Below are 5,910 nucleotides of genomic sequence, written 5' to 3'. Positions count from 1 at the left end.
ACACCACCCAACAACCCACACAAAAAAAAAAAAAAAAAAAAGAAAAAAAAAAAAAGGGCCCTTTTTTCAAAAAAAAAAAAAAAAAAAAAAAAAAAAAAAAAGAGGACAGGACATTGGGAGACATGAAATATAGCACTGAGGGGTGGCGGTAGTGAAGAAAAGGCTCTGTCACCACATAGTTTTAGGGTCTCCCTTTGCCTGGGCATCCCCATCTAAAACGGGAGTGGTCACTGTACACTCTGTAGGGCTATTTACTGTGAGACAAAAGAGTTGTCGCCATCAAAGAAAGCCCAGAAGCCTAGCATCTGGGTGCAGAGCAACTGGGAGCATTGAGCGATGTTCCTGAGTGCTGTTCTGTGACATTCTGGGACAAGGACTTGAGAGATGTGCCACTCAGCAGGGGACTGACTTAATCCCTTTTCTCCTTCCTGTCTACCCTTCCTTAGGAGCTATGGATGCCCCCTAAGACACTCTTCTGGCCCCTCTGTCACCTTTCCTCTAGGCCAGGTGGTAGAGGGGCTGATGGGACTGTTCTGGGGGCTCCAGATTGCTCAGGAGAACATTTATTTGGCTTCATTCAGTTCCTTAAATGCTAAAGGACTATGCCTCTCCCCGAACCCTGAGGACTCGCTCCCTATCCTCTTGCAGTTTCCCCCTTCCAGTGTCCCTCTGGGACCTCCTTCCTATGATCTTCCCCAGACAGAGCCCCCTTAATATATCATATGTCCTTTCCCAGCTTGCTTAAATTCTTTCCACCTGTCTGTCTAGGAAAGCCTCACAAACCTGGTGGCCAACCAAGGTACCCACATTTGCAGGTTTTGCTTCAGAGAGCTCAAGCCCTACCATTTCCCTCTTCTCCTCTCCTTGGTCCACCCAGCTTCAACTCTACAAATTTTTCTGTTCCTTGGAGTACTGAGCTTCCTCCCACCTCAGGGCCTTTGAACATGCCCTTCCCTCTGCCTAGAAAACCTCTCTTCTGACTTTCCACTCTTAACACCCAGATCAAAGTACTCCCCAGGAACTTTCTAGATTCCCCAAGGGGGAGGAATGACTCTCCCCAGGGCACACTCCATGACTCTGGGTTTAGGTTCCCACTCAGCACTTTTCATACCATATCTATTCAATTGCCCAAGCCAGAAAACAGGGCTGATCCAAGATGCTGCCCAGAGCAGCTTGGCATGTGTCTGGTCTTTAGCCCCATGGCTACTGCTCTGAGGAAGGCTTTCTTTTTTCTGCCATGAGACAAACTGCCAAGCTGTTCCCCAGTACCTCATGGTCACTTTCCAATACAGAGTATTCAAAAAATTTTTCTTACAGTGTTGGGATAGAATCGAGTTACCTAAGCCAGCCCGAGTCTATCCTTGTGCAGACAAGGCAAGTGCTCTGCCACTGAGCTATGCCCCAGCCCACGGAACTATACCCCCAGTTCACTGACTATCCACCCCAACCTACTCAGCTACACCCGAGCCCACTGAGTTACACCCCTGGCTAATATTTGTTGAGCAATCAAGTGAAGGAATGAAAGGGTTAAAGAAATGTGACACAATAGCCGGGAATGCTGGTGTGCGTCTTTATTCCCAGCACTCGGGAGGCAGAGGCAGGCAGATCTCTGTGACTTTGAGGCCAGTCTGGTCTACATAGTGAGTTCCAGGCCAGCTGGGCTACAGTGAGACCCTGTCTCAAGAAAGAAGGGAGGGAGGGGAGAGAGGGGAAAGAGAGAGAGAGAGAGAGAGAGAGAGAGAGAGAGAGAGAGAAATGTGAAGTCAAACACAACACGCTCCCCTTGTTTTAGAGCTTCCAGAGGTTCCCTGCTGCTCTCAGGACTCTGTCTGTACCTTGTGCTGAAGGTCTTCGCTCTCTGGTCCCCACCACATGCTCTGGCTTCCAGCCCAGCCACACCTCATTCTTCTTCCTGCCTTCTCATCATGGTCCCCTCTGCCTGGTTGTTTTCCCATGCTGTGTCTTGAAAAGAGCAGAGCTTGTTGCAGTCATCGAGGCCAGAGATGATTAGTACCAAAGTGTTGGGGAGAGGCAGCCAACACCAGCACTTCTTGAGCTCCGTGTTTGTGTTGCTCTCAGAACAAGGACTAAGGGTATAACCTTGGAGCTGAACTTAAAGATGCCCAGAGAACCCCATTGAAAGAGCCAGATGAACATTAGTGGATAGGGAGCTTGAACAGAAGAGGAGATGCCGTCCTCTCAAGGTAGCAGCTGGGGATGATGCTACACTTGAAGCCATGGGACACAGTGGGATCCACTAGACACAAAGTATGGTTCCAGAAGACAGAGGCAGGACTCCAAGCTTGGGACTCTGAAAGGGATGCCTGGAGGGAAAGCTAGTAGTAGCCGGTGAGGCACGAGTCACCCTGGACCAGGGGTGTCCTCAAGGCTGAAGGAAGAAGCGGCTCTGGAAAGAATACGTGACCCGTCCACTTGCCAGATGCTGCTGAAAGATGGTAGAGAGCCAAGGCAGGTGTTCAGATGGCAGTGACAGGATACAGGAAAAGATAAAGAAGGAAGAAAGGTTGAGGATGACACCCAAGGTTCAGCATGAGCCAGTTGGATAAGGGGAACAGAGCTACACAGGGCAAGGCTAGAGGCAGAGCGATGGGATATGTATGCAAGAAAGAGCATTTGAGGCAGGATGGCTTGAAGTGCTTTGGGATGTCACTAAGATCTGTGGATCTGGAGTGACCTACGAGGTGGTGGGGGAGAGATCTGACCATCTCTCTCTTCTCTACTTCATGTAAGATAACCTCTATACAGTGAGGACTGAAATCTCTATCTCCAGCCCAGAATTTGTGTGTTGAAAGGCTTTGTCTATATCTCCTCTCTCCAGAACTCATGTGCCTTTAGAGGTTACTCTGGATGTCCTTGCAGGGACCTATAGGACACAGATTGGAAAGGACAGTCAGAGACAAAAGACCAGAGAATTGTCAGTTGGTGACTAGCTCTGGGTAAAGGCAGAGGGTGGGGAAGGGGCCATGAAGTCTAGAGATAAGCAGTGGGGACTGGGGTCTGAGTGGAAGGAATGGCTTGGGAGTCTGCTGTTCCCAGGGGCTGAGCGCTGCATCTGTAGTTAGTTTGTGTGACAGGGCCCTGCAAAGGGGAGGGGTGGTTAAGAAGTGGCTCTTGTGGAGTTGGGGAAAGGCTGTTATTAACCACTGAGTGTCAGCACCAGGGTGGCAGCCCAAGAACTCCTTTGTCTGGCCATAAGCACTTTCTGCCAGACCTTTATGGGGAGGCTTGGGTAGGACCACTGCCAACTCCAGTACCAGACAGGACCTAGGAGAGCATGCAAGGAAGAGCACAGGGACAGGTTCCCAAAGACCCTGGACTGAAGTGAGGCTCAGAGGCCACTTTTGACCCATGGCCCTCTCCTACTTAAACCTGTCCATCGCTCCCCCTTTTTTGTACATAATATCCACCCCCTTGTTCTCTACATCTCTGACCACCCTGTCCCTGCCCACAGATGACCTTACTTGGGCAGGCATACCCACTGAGGTGAACCTTTCAGCCCCTCTCTCTGTCTTGCTCTTCTGCCTGGAATCTGGGCTCATCTACCCAGGGCCTGCTCAACTGTCAAGATCCACAGCTTAAGGAACCCCTGGAAATTTCCTGACCCATCAGAGTCCCCATTATGCCCTAGAACAAACTATGTCACCCTCCTGAGAACCTTCACTCAGCTGGTGTGTGTCTCTACCTTTCTTTCTGGAGGGAGGAGTTCTGCCTACTCTGCTGGGGGTTCATAGATGGGACAGGGACAGTGGAAGGGCCAGGGGTAATATCAGGCAGTCCACATGGTGTGTACCAGTGGGAAGAACTGAGACCCCTCCTCCCCAACAAAGTGGAGATAACCCAGGGAAGCAGAAGCTGTTTTATTTAGGGCATGAAGGGCAGAAACTCAGAGGTCCCAGGAGGGAGGGAAGGGATGAGTAGTCTTCATCGACAGAGGGGACACTGGGGCATGTGGGGTTCTTATGTCACCTTCTGCGCATTCCTGGCTTAGCATAGGTCTGCCTTGGGATCATCATGCAAAAAGCCTGAAACTTGTATCCTCAAATCACTGGAAAGCAGACACCTGTGACACTCGTCCAGAACCCTAAGACACAGGGTCTTAGCCAGGTGGGCCAAGGTCACACAGCCCTGCCAGAGAACTTGCTGATGTCTTAGATGAGTCATTTCATGTCACCTCGTCTGAGGACAACTCAAGCTCGATGGTTCCCACCTCACAGGGTTGAGATGAGGCTCAGTGAAGACAGGAGAGGCAAAGGTGTAGCAGAGGATAAATATTCAATAAAGCTTAATTGTTGCTGTTATCAAGACACCTGCATTCTGGTCCCAGTCCTGCCACTGTATTCCCCTCTACTCCTGTCTGAGTTTTCGTCCATGAAATGAGCCATTTTGGGGGGTCAAATGGAACCATGGATGCAACAGTAGCTTATATGAGGGATTATGTCTGTCCCTTGAGGTTTACATCTCTGGAATTGCGGTGAGTTTTCACTCCCTGCTCTGTAAAGTCTTCACTTAACTTTCTATCCAGACAGAACCTTCTACTGCAGGGCCAGTTCATCTCCTCCCCTCTGCCCACAAAGCAGCATGAGAGGAAAAGGCTGGGGTTGCCTCAGCAGGGGCTGTGGTTAGACAGGATGAAGGACTTCCTTCCGGGCTGCAGGATGCTACTCTGGGAAGCAGCCAAAGGTCGTGGGACTGATGCCCTTCAGGGAGGGGCTGCTTCCAGGGAACAACTCTGGAGTTGGCTGTTGGAGTGAATCAGCTGGGCAGTTATCATGGAGACCCTCTGGGGCCCTGTTTGAACCCAATCCAGGTCTCCCAAGATCAGAGCCAACAGACAGGAACAGCTACAGCAACACAGTTCTCCAGCACAGAGTCAGAGGGGAGGAGTCACCAACTGGACATATGCTGTTCCCTCCATCCAAAACATTTCCTAGGGGCTAGAAACGGCCTCAGTCTTCAAACTGACAGGACTTCCTGACTAACCCATGCACTCATTCAGCATTACTAAGCCCATTATGTGTCAGGCACTGTCTAGACCTGTGAGCAAGACTGTCCCTGCCCATCCTATTTGAAGCGGCACCTGGCCCATCCCTATTCGAAAATATGTTACTTATCTCTGATCCAGGAGGATAAGCTCCAGGAGCACAGGTACCTCAACTGTTTCAGCAGCGTAGTGCCAGAGACTAACTCAGCGCAAAAATCCGACATGACCACCCAATCAGGAAGGATCTTGGGAAGTGTGTGTTGGGTAATTAAATGGACACAGAGATCAGAGGCAGGACATAGAGAAACTGAGTGCCGCTCAGACTGGAGAGCTGCACAGAAACATGAAGCAAAGACATCCACAGGATGACTCTTCAAAGTGCCCTTCAAGCTGACTCTGAGCTGTTCTCTTTGGCCATTTAGCTTGGCCACAAGGTCCTGGGCTGGACTCACTCTTGCCCTGAGGCCTACCCAGTTAATAGCTGAGGGTGTGACCTAGCTTGGTCAACACACTCCTTGTGCTGGGCACAGAATGTTCCTTAGCTGGATGTAGTGGCACACACCTTTAATTCCAGCACTTGGGAAGCAGAGGCAGGAGGAGCTCTGTGAATTTGAGGCCAGCCTGGTTTACATAGTAAGTTCCAGGCCAGCCAGGGCTACACAGTGAGATCCTGTCTAGCAAGATGACTCAAGACATCCTGTGCCTGATCACCTGAGTTCCAGCCTCAGAATCCACATTGTGGACGGAGAGGACAGCCACATGCAGACCATGACACGTGCCTAACTCCCCCCAAAAAATGTAAAAAAAAAAAGTTCGTGTTAGCCCAAGAAGGCAAAGCCACTCAACCTCCCCAGAGGCCAAAGTGGCCAAGGCTGGACCTCGAGCTCCATCTCGCCCTTCCTTACCCC

Source organism: Nannospalax galili, unplaced genomic scaffold (genome assembly GCF_000622305.1).
Source record: "Nannospalax galili isolate Female #2095 unplaced genomic scaffold, S.galili_v1.0 scaffold111, whole genome shotgun sequence".
Taxonomy (NCBI): domain Eukaryota; kingdom Metazoa; phylum Chordata; class Mammalia; order Rodentia; family Spalacidae; genus Nannospalax; species Nannospalax galili.
Note: the sequence above shows the minus strand (reverse complement) of the source record.